Source organism: Marmota flaviventris, unplaced genomic scaffold (genome assembly GCF_047511675.1).
Source record: "Marmota flaviventris isolate mMarFla1 unplaced genomic scaffold, mMarFla1.hap1 Scaffold_55, whole genome shotgun sequence".
NCBI classification, from domain to species: Eukaryota; Metazoa; Chordata; class Mammalia; order Rodentia; family Sciuridae; genus Marmota; species Marmota flaviventris.
The window spans coordinates 926,687-942,411 of NW_027288355.1; positions in this window are offsets into that span (position 1 = coordinate 926,687).

Below are 15,725 nucleotides of genomic sequence, written 5' to 3' on the forward strand. Positions count from 1 at the left end.
AGCACAAAGACTTATGTAACTGGCAATAATTCAATCATAGTGTATATTTTCATTGAGAGAAGGATTGTTAAAGCAAATAACATTAGCTTTATCATCTCAGAACTAAATGCTAAATAGCATTATATTTAATTAATAAAATGTATCTAGTTCACAGTTTAATCATATCAACTCAAAGGACACTATTGTTCTGGATATTTTCCTAATGTCAAAGATTACTAGCTAGAATTTTAAAGTCTTATTTGTTATAAACCTTTGAAGACTTTGAACATTCATTTTATCAACTTTGAATATCTTATATAGTAAAAAGTGGTTATATACACATTTCTTGCAGATATAAAGAAATGTAAGGACAAGGAGATCAAAGAAAGAAAAGTCTCTTTCACCCTATGTAATGCAACTTCTTCAAAATGAAAACAGTAGAACTGTTTTCTGTGAATATTACAGTTACTTTTAAGTAAGTGATTCTTACAATTAAAACTACTGGTGAAATAAATTATCAAAACAAGTAACCTTCTACCAAATATTGCCATGACACCATGCACCGTGGAGTGTTTCTTTAATTATTATTATTTGGACAGAAGAATGAAATGCCATACTTTAAAAGGGGAAAAGAGTGCTGTAGTTTTCATCTTAATACTACAGTGGGAACTCATGATTCACACTATGCTTAAGTCTGTTGTTGACAATATGTGCAAAGCTGATACTTCTTTTCAGATTGAGGCCACTTAAGCAGGCACCATTGATAGTTTTTATTAATCCACAAGAAAGTATTTGTTATCTAACATTAGAAAAAGCCTAGAATAGAAGGAAAATATACACTAAAATAACATTTCTAAGCAAAGTCTATGAAATACTGCAAAATCTATGAAAAATTAAACAAATACAACATTAAATTACAAATGACATAAGCGTATCAAATCTTGGATGAATTGGGTTATGGTAGTGGTTTTTAAAACTTCACTTTGAAGTAGTTTTCTAGTGTTGTGTATGTGTACATGATAGCACTTCCTGAGCTTCCTTCATAACACCTTGGTGACACTCCCCAATCTGAACCCAAACATGAACTAAGCACTCTAATAGATGAATATTCCCTGTTAGGAGAAGTTCCCTGGAATTTTTCAAACCTCCAAACTCACCTTTATCTTCCATGTTCTTGTTAAATTTTGTAAGCACTCATTTTTATTATTGTACATTTAGCAAAGTTAATCAAATCTCACATATATTACATAGATTCTAAACACAGAGATCACAATTGCTTTTTTTGTAAGATAAAACTCTCTTCAAATAAAAATCCAAGGTCCAATACTGGAATGGTGTGAGGCCATGGATTAATCATTACTCCTTGGACAGCTAATTGGGTCAAAATTTTTCTAGGCAAGATCTGACCTTGTTCTCTCAGTCCCCTCACACCTGAGTTCCAGCCAGTCACTGAGTACCTCCATTTCCCACAAAGAAAAAATTTCCTGTCTTTGAAGAGCACTTTTATATTTGAGAGCAGTTGGCTTTAAGTTTTTGTTCAGAGTCATTCTTCCATGTCTTTATTGCCCCAGGATTACCAAGAATACAGCTCCCCATATGCTGATCCTACTGTATCAGAATCAAACAGCAAGACAAACAATGCAGGAATGAGGAGAGAATTCACAAAATATAATGCCAGAGTGCAGCCTTATATTCTGGACCTGGAAAATAAGAATGAATATTGTCTATTGTCTATGGTAAACTATTTTGAATTGGAGTGTTTTAGAATTGTTTCAATTTGCAAGTGCTAAGCTAAAGATTTTCATTTGTAGTTAAGTAAAAGGATAGCTTTATTTAATGAGTAATGAGTTTGAAAATTGTCCTGAGATTTGTAATTTAAAACCGCTGAGGAGCCACTTTAATGAATATCAAACTATATTAATAAGACATAAAGGATCCAATATTACTTAATCTGACAATTGTTCAACTAAAAAGACATGAGTTGCTGTAAAAGATCAGGAAAGACTACCATGCCTAAGTGGATGCTGATCAAAGGAATTACCTTAAAATATATTATGACAATTTTTCAATTAAATATCAGCAGTAGACATTTATTATTGTGAAAATAATTTGAACAGATTTAGAAATACTAAATTAATGATAAGAATTATCCCCCAAATTTTGGATGTGTATCATTACCTTATTCTATTTTGTTTGATATTTTTGAATATTCATTGATATATTTGATTCTTTTGGTCAGCCTTTTCACCACTGTAACCAATAAAACATGAGAAGAACAATTTTAGACAAGGAAAAGTTTATTTGGGGGTTCAGAGGTCTCAGTTTAGAGATGGCTGGCTCCATTTCACAGGACCTGAGTTAAGTCAGGACACCATGGAGGAAAGACATAGCAGAGAAAAGCAGACTAGGACAATCAGGACATGGCATCAGAAAACATAGACAGAGAAAGACTCCCCTTACCACAGACAAAATATATACCCCAAAGGCAAACCTCTAGTGACCCACACCCAGGTACACCCTACCTGCCTAGAGTTACTACCTAATTGATCCCTATCAGGGGATTAATGCACTAATTTAATTAAGGCTTTCATAGCCCTTTCTCACATTGTCTCACACATAAGCTTTGGGGGGATATTTTACATTTAAATCATAACATTGACCATCAAAAAAGTCTTGAGAAATAGAAAGACAACCTGAAATTTGACTGAGATATCTCGAGTTTAGAATACTACAAATGAAACATGCCCATTTTATTTTTAGTATTCCCCAACATGCTGCAATTTAGACTAAATTATATGAATACTATGGATATAAATTCCTACTTTATAAAAGAGGAAATCAAAGTTCTTATAAGAGTAATAGATAATAGAACTGGCATTGACCAGGAAGCTTCTGATCCTCCATTTTTAAAGGTATGTTCTTCCAAGAAACAGGGCTAGATAATTTCTAACATGTATTTTTATTTTTAAATAGATTTTTTCCTAACAGAATGACTACTAATTGGTAACCAAGTTTCAAGACTTGTAAAAGTATACAAACAGTTACTATGACAAAAAAGAAATTCATATTTCAAGAATCAATTTGTTACAGTTGATTAAAAATAGAAAATAGAAGGTATGATAAATTAGAAATGACCAAAAAGAGTCTTTGAGATTCTTCCCCCAAATAAGTGACTCTATGTTCACTAAACTTGAATCTGCCTGGGTTTTGTGACTGTTCTGAGTAATAGAATATACTGGATGTATACTCAAGTCAGTTTCCAGCCCAAGGCCTTAGAAGACTCTCTTGAATTCTTTGTCTCTTGAAATACTTTGGGAATTTTGAACTGCAATGTTAAATCCATCTACTAGAAGAACTGAGTACTAAGATAAATGTGTTATGTTCAAAAGTCTCAGAGGACTCAGACCAGACCAGGAGTCAAATCAAAGACTTAGGGACCAGGCATGTTTGTAAAGTAATCTTGACTTTGCAGACTATCCCATCTACCAGATGAATCTTAGAAAATGGCACTGTTCAACATCATAAAGAGAAGTATGGGCTATATAAGCCCTATCAAATTAGTGAGTCAGAAAATCATGAAATGTATTAAATCATATATTGTTATAAGCATCTAAGTCCTAGGGTAATTTGTTATTTAGAAATAGATAACTAGGACAAAATTTGATACCTGTAAACGTGTTGCTATTATTTAAAAAAGTATTTAAAAAAGAATATTTGAAACTCAAGTTTTATGGTGGACAGGAACTGGATGGAACTATTGATGAACCTTTGAATGGTCTTAGGGAGACTAATGGAACATTATGGATGATGAGGAAAACTTTATTAAAGGCCAATATAAAATACAGTTGAGTTATGTACAGAGGGAGCAGCTAGAAAAACTACTGTTTACAATAAAATATGGAAAACATAAAAGAACTTTGCGATCTCAGAAATCTTGCTAAGATTTGCAGGCTCAAATTTTCCTAACTTCCTATGACAAAATGAAAGATTAAAGAGCCAAACTGCTGAAAAACTCCTGGAAAAAAATACTAAGATCTCAGGACATCTTTTCCAAACTAAAAAGTAAGAAATAGACTCAGAGAAGATGTCACATGCAGGTCCCTCTTAGTAATGCATGGTCTGAGGGTGAAAGTGAAGCCAAGAGTGAACGTGTAAATCCCTTTTTTAAGACCTCAGCAAGACTAAAGGTGTTTTTTCATGGTTTCTTTCATTTGGACCAAATGACTACTAAGGACAAAAAAAATTCTTAGGCAAAACCTGTAGAATATATTTGTTAAAATAGTAGGCTTACAAAAATCTTGAGGTCATCTTCTTAACTTCACAGAGTGCTCTAAGTATAGAAGAATCTATTTTGAAAATATTTGAGGGTGTAGTATTGTCTGTTGGAATGAATTGTAAATTAATACACAGAAAGTTTACAAAGCTTTTAAAAGATTTATACCAGTTGGACTGGAAAAATATAGTTACATTACGGAATGAAAAAGACAGTTGGGTCTCTAATTTTCTGTAGATAAAATTAAAGCTGAGAAAACTACTCAGCTACAAACATAAACCATGTTTTATAGAATGGAAAGATAAATCCAATGTCCCAGATGAGAATCTTATCCTTCAACAGCACTGGACTCCAATAATTAAAATGGCCACATGTACCTGACTAGATTTCACAATTGCTATGGGCCATACATTCCCATATGCTTCCTGTTTTTCCCCTCCTTTTTTAACAAACATGTCTATTGCTGTTTTTAATGACTATATCATCATTGTATATTGTGTGTGGAGAAAAAAAAAAGATAATTTAGCTCTTAATCACAGGTTAAGCTCCAGAGAAGCCATACATAAAGCTGTGTAATACATACCAGTCCTCATTTCAAGTGGAATGAAATTTTGAAATTCATAATAATACTGAAAGAGGATGAGACAGTGAGATTTAGAAGTGAGTATATTTTCCATGTAGAACAAATATAAACTATTTACAATTCAAGGCAAACCATGATGGGTAAAGATGACTGCATATTTGAAATACCTCTCATGATAAGAGTGGACCTATCATCCTTCTCTTTGAATTAAGTGGACTGTATTATTGCTTTAACCAATATAATTCAATAGAAATGACACTAGGCCTATTTAAACTCAGAAAACTCCTTCAACTCAGTAAAATAAAAAAAAATGTGCACAAATAGTCTACAGCAAATATATTGTATCTAGTAGTGAAAAGATTAGACATTTTCCCTCTATGATTGGGAACAAGACAATGATGTCATGTCTTAGTATTTCTATTCAAGATCACACTGAAAATTCTAGCTTGTATAATAAGAAAAAGAAACAATAATTATACATTTTACAAAGTAAGAAATAAAATAACAATTTCCACATTGAAAACTCCCAAAGAATCAACAAAAAAATTAAAATGGGACTGATTAATAAGTAAACCAACTTCTCAGAATCCAAAGTCAATCACAGGCTAATTATTACTTTCTTATAAGCCAACAATAAATAGTTAAAATAAGAAATCACAAAACAATATCATATCCAATATCACCAAAAAAGGCAATACATTGGTACAAACTGAAAAAAAAAAACTACATATAGGATTTGTATGTAAAAACTATAAAACACTGATAACTTATATCAAAGAATGTCTAAAAATTGAAAGATATTCCATGATCATGGATTAAAAGACTTGATATTATTAAATTATCAATTCTTCAAAATTTTATCTTTAAATTTATCTGAATCTTTCTCAAAACCCATGCAACTTCTTTTGGAGATATCATCAAACTGATTTTAAACCTTAAATACAGAATCAAAAGGCCCAGAGTTACCAACAAAATACTGTAGAAGAAAAATAGTAATAACTAATTCATTGATTTCAAGACCTACTTTAAAGCTAAAATAAATCCACATGTACATATGCAATATAGATATATACAGTAAGGTAAAAGAATATACAACCTATAAATAGACTCTCAAAAGTAGTCAACTGATTTTCTTTGAGAGAATGTATTTCATTATGTTGCCCAGGCTAGTTCTGAGCTGCTGAGCTCATGCGATCTTCCTGTGTCTGCCACCTGAGTAGGTGGGAATACAGGCATTTGCCACCTGTGCCTGGCTCATCTAATTTTTTTCATAAAGTCTTAAAAACAATTCAATGAAGATATGATAGACTTTGCAACAAAATGCACTGAAAGAATTGAATATCCATTAAAAGTAAAATAATACAGATGCTATACCTTCCAATAAAGTTACCTAAAAATGGATTTTAGATAACAATGAAAAACTAAAAAAACAAACAAAACATTTTTTAAAAATTGCTAGAGGAGAACATTGGAGAAAATTATAACCTTCCATTTAGTGATGAGTTCATAAAATAAATATAATATCAAATCATAATCCATTAAGAAATAATAAATTAGACTTCTTAAATTAAAACTAAAACTTCTGCTCTGAAAACACACTGGTAAGAGAACGAAAATGGGGCTGGGTTGTAGTTCGGCAGCACCACATTTGTCTAGTACACCCAAAGCTTTGAGTTCAATTCCTAGCACTGCAAAAGGGAGAGACAGGAAAAAAACCATACAAGACAGAAACTGTGAGAAAATATTTGCAAAACACATATCTGATACCAGATTTATATTCAAAATATTTGAGGGTCTCTTAAAGTTCAACAGTAGGAAAAAAGTCAGCCAATTAAAAATGAACAAAAATGTGAAAGGATATATAGGTAGCAAGCAAGTACATGAAAAGATGCTTAATATAATTTGTATTTAAGAAAATGAAAATTAAAACAACAATAAGAAACTACTAAACACCTAGTAAATGACTTAAATCCAACATTCTAACTCCATGTATATATGCCAAAATATATTCTCCTATCATGAATATCTAAAAAGAACAAATAAGGAAAATTAATTAATTTATAAAAATCCAGTATTCTAAAATTATTAATTCCTGAAGACCTGCAGGAACTCTTATTTGTTGCCAATGAGGATGCAAAATACTACAGTCACTTTGGAAGACAATTTGGCAGTTTTATACAAAGCTAAACACAGTTTTATTACATGATCCAGCAATCACATGCTTAGGGGTTTACCTGATGAATCTGAAAACTCACATACACATAAGAACATGCAAGTGAACATTTGTAATGGATTTATTCATAATCACATAACTGGAAGAAACCAAGAGGAGCTTCATTGGGGCTATATAAACTATTTGGATACATTCATACAATGCAATACTATTGCTATGGTCTGAGTGCCTTTCCAAAATTCATATTTTTCCAATTTTAACCCTGAATTGATTGTATTATAAAGTAAGGCTCTAGGGAGGCAATTAGATCAAGAAGGTGGGGAGCATCCTAAGAAAAGGCCTGAGAGAGCTGCTTGCCCCTTTCACCATGTGAGTTTGTGGCAAAAAGATGGTCATCTAGGAAGCAAGAACTTGCATTAAATTTGCTAGTGTCCTGTTCTGAACTTTTCAGTTTTTAGAACATGAGAAATAAATTTATGTGGTTCATAAGCCTCCCATTTTACGTTATTTTGTTATAGCAGCCCAAACAGACCAATACAATCATCCAGTGATTAAAAAAAAAAAGGAATGATCCCTTCAACCATTTGAAGATATGGTGAATCTTACTAGTATATTGTTAAGGGAAAAAAAAGATCGACTGAAAAACTTCTATATTGTATTGTTCCAACATATGACATCTGGTAAAGACAAAACTATGGTTACTCTACCAAGGGTTGGAGAGGGAGGGTTTAATGAGTGATGCCAGGGGATTTTGTAGGTCATGAACTTATTCAGTATGGTAAGATTATAGTGGATACATGATACAATGCATCTGTCAAAACCAAGAGAACAAGAGAGAAGCTTAACATAGTCACTTATTAAAAAAAAAAGGGAAATAGAAGTCACAGGGCTCCAGGATAGAATACAAGTGTGACAAAACAATGTAATTGTATTACAGGTATCTGAAGTTCACTGAAGGGATTGGGGGTTGGGGGTGAGCTTACCTTAGTAATGTGGGAAATGATAGAATCTGTAAGACTAATGGCAGAAGGACCTATGCACAAGTACTATACTTTAGTTGACAAAACTGCTTCCCTGAAGGTATAAGCTTACAATTCTAGAATTACTTTGCATAAATACAGAAACTGAACACATAAGTAAGTGGATGGCAGACAGCGTTAAGTAGGTTTTCTCATTGTTGAAATGAGAGATTATAGAGGATAAAGGAAGGAGGCTAGAATTAACCATGTGGAAATGGATTGGAGTTGGTTTATGAACTCATGTTTAGCTTAATAAAGAGATAGAAGGTATAGAAATGTTTATAGATATGTAAATACATATTCATGTCTCTTTGCTCAATTGGCTAAGAGGGCCTGGAAGCAATAATATTACAAGAGTAACAAACATGCTTAGGACTCAGATAGTAATTTCTAATAAGATTCTCCTAGGATTCTTAGAGAAATTCCGGATTTTAGAACTGAGCAGTAAATATACATGACTAATTTGGAGCATGCTGTAATAAAACTCCTCCCCCCCCCAAAAAAAAAAAAAAAAAAAACTAAAGTATACTACTATGATGGAATAGTTAATGGGAATAGAAGCCAACTGAAAGTTCCCATTGGGCAAACCTGGAGCAACAAAATAAACAAATTATCATTTCATTATTAACCAATGTATAAACAACATATCCATAAATAAATACATTTTATTTATTGATATAAAAGATTTCATAAATAGACAAATGAGAGAATATTCTGTGTAGATAAATTCCAAATGATTTATATAATACTCTGTTCTCAAGGAGGTGGTCCCTAACACAAACCAGGTAATCAAGGTAAACATCAATCATGTGGTAAATCACATTGATAGTATATACCCTTCATAAACATCAAGGTATGCATAGCACACACCCATCATATAACCTTGATGTCTTGAAAAAGGCATTTTACTTCTGTGTCTTCCTCCTGAAAATACATTCCTTCAATCTGATCATGAGAAAAACATCAGACAAATCCCAGCCAAGATATATTCTATAAAATACCTGATGAGTACTCTTCAAAACTGTCAAGGTCATTGAAAAGAGGAAAATCTGAGAAACTGTCATTTAAAGCCAAGAGGAGTCTGAGAAGACATGCCTACTAAATTTTCTGTCATTTGCTGGATAAAATCTGTACCAGGAAAAAATGGCATTAAGGGAAAACTAAGGAATATGAATGATGTATGGACAGCATTCAATGATAATGTATTAACAGTGTATTGCTAATTGTGACAATGTACAAGATGCTCATAATGAGGAAACCTGAATATGGATTATATGGGAACCTCTGCCATGTTCTCAATACTTGTGTAGATGTAAAACTGCATTAAAATAGAAAGTTGAATTTTAAAAGGAGGAAGTTTGGAAAATTTACAGTATGTGAATTGAAATTAACTTACATTGCTAAACTATGGTAATAAAGACTGGTGTTAGCATTAAGAGACACATAGGATGACGGAATAAATACATGGTCTAGAAATATACTCACATTAGTATTATCAGTTGATTTTCAGCAAACTTAATAAGGTAATTCAATGAAGAAAGAAATTTTTAACAAATGGAAATGGAAGAGTTGAATATCCACACACAAATAATACAAAAAAAAAATATTTTGTTTGTGTTTATAGAAAAGTAGATAAATACAATTTAGAGACATGTATAGAGAGAAATCAAATGTCATTTTTAACTATTGAAAAAACAACGTGACATATGAGCATTCTTTTCACTATTTTTGAAAATTATCTGTATGTCTGAAAGTTTTGAAAACTAAATATTTGGGGGGAGAATATAATAATAGAGTCAAACAGAGAATAATAAAGGCTGCACTGCTGGGTTCAGTGACACAGCCTGTATTTCCAGCAACTCAGGAGGCTGAGACGGGAATCACAGGGTGTAGGCTAGAGTCACAACTACAGAGACCTGCCTCAAATAAATAAATAAATAAATAAATAAATAAATAAATGGATTGTAGATGCTTCTCGGAGCTAAAGCACCTCAGTACCAAAACAAAACAAAAAAAACTGCTTTATAACATTTCTGCAAATGACTTGAAATAATTAAATTTGATTGTATTAAATATTCTAGCCACAGCAATCAATGGCTTTAAAATGAAACAAAAGGAAGTGGTAAATGCTGACAAATATGCAATAGATTAGAGTAAGATAATGACAGAATAAAACTCAATTGAATTTAGCATCATAAAGGTCATTTGTAACTTACAGGAAAGTAGTCTCCACGGGCACTGAGGGTGGAAATGAATTGTAAGTAGATGGGTGTAAATAAACAGTGAATAAATAAAAACAGCCTAGCAATAACCTCTTTGAGGAGATAGATACAAGAAGTGTTTCTATTCTAGGAGGACAAAACCAGGAGGAAAGGGATGCAAAAGTAAGGTTTGGGACTGTGGGGAGAGATGGCAGATTTTGCATTGGTTGTCTTCTATTTTTTTAAATAGAGAATGAAGCAAAGGTCTTCACATTAAATTTAGTCTGGAGAAATCGAGAAGCCTGAAGAGTTGGAAAGTTAACTTTTTAGAAGATCATAGTAAGATTTCTATGCTATTGTGGCAGTCCAGAATGAATTTGTAATAGAATATGGAATATTCATGGATGTACATAAATTATTGTTAATTAGGTAGCAGTGTATGTTTTGCATTTATCTGAGAGAAATTATAACTATGTTCACTCAGAACACTGTATAGAAATCATTACAACAGATTTAATTACTCAAACATCTCAAATGTCTTTCAACTATTAGATTAGATACATTCATACAATGGAACACTAGTCCCCTGCAAAGAGGAAGAAACAAAGTTCTGAAACATGCAGCAACAAGGAACCCAAAATGTCTTATGTTAAGTGGAGGAAGGCAGACTTGAAACAATGCAAAATGCAGAAATTCATCTATATGAAGTTCTAAATATGCAAAATGATAACCTATAGAAAATAAACCAGTAATGACTTATGGCCCAGGGATGATAATGGAGTAGGCTACAGGGGTATTCTTGGGCATTTCTTATATTGATGAAATTGGTTTACCTTTTGATTGTGGTGATGCTTACATGGCTCTATATGTTCATCAAGTCTCATAAAACTGTACACTAAAAGGAAGATTCTTATTATATGTAAGTTAAATATTTTTGCAGTTTTTTTCTCATTTAAAGAATATGTATTTTTATCTTTTTAACCCAACAAGACTTTTAATACTAGCCCTAAATTCTTATTTTATTGGTTCTTCAATATTAAGATGCAATATCTTAATATTAAAAATGTAGAGTTTTGGACTTTAGATATTGCCTGAGGAAAATAAACAATTACATGAAATATGATAAAAGTGGTCTTGACAGTCTCTCAAAGTAGAAATTCCCACTGTCCTTCCAAGTGGATGTTACAGGTGTATCAGGGATGCTGATCTCTTGTAGTTCCAGGGGCAGCTGAGTAGACCTTGGGCCCCAGTGCTCCTAAACTAGCCATTTCAGCAGGAAGCAACTTCAACTGTTGACTACATTCTGACAAGGGAATGGGAAATTTATTTTTTTTTCCTCTAAACGTAATGAACATGTAAAGGAAAGATACTGCTACACATGTGCTATGCATGCTGAAAGAAAGTCCCTACTTGTCATTGAGGGTGTGGCACAGTAACATACATGACAGAACCAACACTTCTCTATGGGTCTGTACAGTGATGGCAAAATAACAATGAAGAAGGTAAGAAATTTTTTTTTTTTGTGTGTGTGGTGCTGAGGATTGAATCCAGGGCCTTTTACACGTGAGGCAAGCACTCTACCAACTGAGCTATATTCTTAGCCTAAGAATCACTTTCATAACAGGAGAAAAACTAGGGGAAAAAATCCAATAGCATGATGAAGAGGGAAACACTAGAATAAACTAATCACATCCTCAGTTTTTTATTTCCTATTCCCTCACTAATTTTTTTAACTGAGTAACAGTTTTCAAAATTATCTAAGACAAATTCTTTTAATTAATGGTGGACTATAGATATTTCTAAGTATTGAAGGAAATGGAGGTGAGAAGTACAGTAACATAAGTGAAGAAATAATTCCAAGGAATACTTTACATCTTTACCAAATGAGTACCATGGGAGACATGTACCAAGGAATGAAATTATTCCAGGGCCTTGAGGAATTTCAGAAGATGTGCTCTATGTAAACTAAATTCCTTTCCTGTGATGGAAATGTAGTGCCAGCAAGAAAGTTGTCATTGCATGGTTGCCCATTTCTCAGAGAGCTCTAGAGATCCTTCATGTTGGGGATGAGGATGTGGGAAGTTATTAAGGAAAAAAGTATCTGAACTTGATCCTTGGAATCATGATAGGTAAACAGATATTTATCAAATTATTTCATATGTGCCCTGAATATACATTGCTATAAAAACTTTACAAGGAAAATATTTTAGAACAAACAGAAAACAACAGAAGGGTAGCCAGCCATTGCAGATAGGAAAAGACCATTTTAAATGGGGGATGATCATATATTTTCCAATATGGAAAATTTCTGTATGGGATTGGATCTAGACATATTCTATTTTAGAAAGATGATAAGAAAATATAATTTTATAACTGCTGCAAGAAATCATAGAAGAGAAAATATAGCCAAATACTGCAAACAGTTTCCTGATTTTTTAATCAGGGGACAATATTGATTTATTCATTCACAAAATATTAATAAACACAGAATACATGTTAGTTCCTATGATAGATTGGAAACTAGAACAATGAAAAAGAAACATTGATTTTCCCATGAATTGGACTGAATAAGATAATAGACATTAAAGTTGATGGGAAATGAGATAATTCACTAGGGTTGGAAGTTAAATACTACAATTTCTCTTTAAATTCTCACTTATAAATAATAAATATATAAAGCTATACTAATATTTAATGTACAAATTGGCATGAAATTTCTTTTTGAGCCCAAATGCAAGACCTCATATGTGCTGTATAGCTTCTTGAGATAACCTGATGAAACTGTGGGAGTTCAATAAGACAGGTGACCTTGCTCCAATTTGAACTGTTGTAAGTTAAGCACACTAGTTAAGTATCTCGACAGATCACATTGTCTAGTTTTAATAAAACACACACCAAAAATGAGGAAGAAATCTTAAAAGATTTTTACAAAGTAGTCCTCAAATGGCAGGCTTAATATAACTGAATAGTTAGAAACTGATAGTGCTAAGATCTTGATTCTTCTTCATTTTTTATCAGACACTTATGAGTTAAAATCAATAATACTTCCATGAGATCTAATATAGTCATGTTCATTAATAGTATTGATATTGACTAAAACATAATTATTAAAATCTAATGAGAAAGTTTTCTACTAATGGGACATTTTGAAAATTATTTTCAAAAAAGAAAATAATTAATATTACATTCACCTTTTCCTCATTCTTTTTATATTTCTATAATTGGCAAAGTTTTATAATTAGATATCATATATTTTATTATGTTTATATTTTAATACAGGCCATAATTTATATATTGTGTTAGCTTTTCATCACTGTGACAAAATACCTGATAAAACAAACTCAGTGAAGGAATGATTTATTTTTTCTCACAATATCAGAAATTTTAGTCCACGGTCTCTTGGTATCATTGCTCTGAGTTTGAGGTAAGGAAAATCATCAAGGCAAAAGGATGTATCAGAGCTGCTTACCTCAGAGAAGCCTGGAAGCTCTTGCCTAGCATGTGCGAAGCACTGGGTTTGATCTTTAGCATTGAATGAGAAAAACAAACAAACAAACAAATAAATGTTACCTTCAAAAAACAAACAAACAAAAAAAGATGTCCTTCTAGGACATGTGTCTTCTGGCTTACTTAGTCCAACCAGGCCCCACTTCCTACAGTTTCCATTGTCAATTCCCAATAATGCCAAATTATAATTTCATCAATGGGTTAAGCCTTTTGTGAGGTTAGAGGCCTCATGATCTAATAACTTTTTCAAAGGCCTCACCTCTGAACACTTCTACATTGGGGATCAACCTTTCCATTGGGGGATATTCTAGATCCATATGGTAACATATAATTAAAACGTTAGTATACAAATTCATGAAAATATTTACTTTATGAGAGGCACATCAAAAACATTTTCTAAATACTAGTTCAAGGAAACTAATATCAATAACCAGGAACATGATAAAAGAGATGTTTTAGGGACATTTGAAAAGCAATGTGAACATGATACAAAGAATGTAATAATCATTAGAAACCAACATGACTTTTCTAAAAAAAAGCACACAACTGACTTCATTTATCTTTTCAATATCATTCTTATATTTAGAAAATAGATTAAATATCACCATATTGTTTTGAGCAAGACACTCAAAAAAAATCAAGATGTGAATAAAATAGCAGACTTGGAAGAATAGCTTGTGTGATAGATAACCAGAATAATCTTTCCAGCTCACTTCCTCTAGACCACAGCCCAAATTTCTTCGATTACCCTGAGAATGAGGTCTACAATCCATTGATTCTACCACCCTTCACTGACTCCCAAGTGATGCCTTCACTACCCTATTTAGCCAGTTTAAATTTCACAGCTCAATCATTACAATCACTCTTACTAGGCCCTTAGCTCCCTTGGCTCTTGCTGGCTTTCTCCACTGAACTTCCACCCTCTACACCTACATCTATGATTGAATCTTAACAAGGCTACAACTGAGCTACTCTCAATCACATATCCAGTATCACTTTAAATTCATGAACACATATTCTTTAGTACCACAAAAGATCACAATATTTGTACAAATTCTTGTTTGTTCACATTTTCACCCTCTTTAATAAGAGTTTTAGACATTTTTGTCCTTTCCAGTCATCAATAGGTTTTCTTCCATCCCTGCTATGTTTTAATAAATTTGCCTCCAATTGAATTGAGATAACTGGAGTTATCACAACTATTCACGTCTATGATCATAAATCCTACTTACCCTTCTGTTAACATAGAAAATTGCCCAGATCCTAGATGTTACCTGTCAAGAATTATGAAGTTTATTTGTTTATTATAATTATTTTTATTTTATTTTATTATTTTTTATTAAATTTATTGTTTTAATTTTAATATATTTAAGTTTAATTATTTATTTTACTTTGAACCTGAAAAGTTAGCTTACCAAAAGCCATGAGAGTCTTGGTTTTTATACAAAGCACAGTTTAGTACTGTTAGAAATTTCAGTACCTCATTCATATATCGCTGGTAGGACTGCAAATTGGTGCAAACACTCTGGAAAGCAGTATGGTGATTCCTCAGAAAACTTGGAATGGAACCACTATATGACCCAGTTTTCCCACTCATCCACATTTATGCAAAAGACTTAAAATCTGCATACTATAGCAATGTGGTCACATCAATGTTGTTAGCAGCTCAACTCACAATAGCTAACTATGGAACCAATCTAGGTGCCTTTCAATAGATAAATGGATAAAGAAAAAATGTAGCACATATACAGAATGTAATATTTCTTAGCCATAAAGAAGAATGAAATGATAGCATTTGCTAGTAAATGAATCGAACCAGAGACTATCATGCTAAGTGAAATAAGCCAATCTCCAAAAAACCAAAGGCCTAATGTTCTCTCTGATATGCAGATACTAACTCACAATAGCATTAGGGGGCAGGGGCAGGAATGGAGGTTCACCAGATTGGATGGGGGGGACGGAGTGGTGGGAAGGGGAATGGGAATGAAAG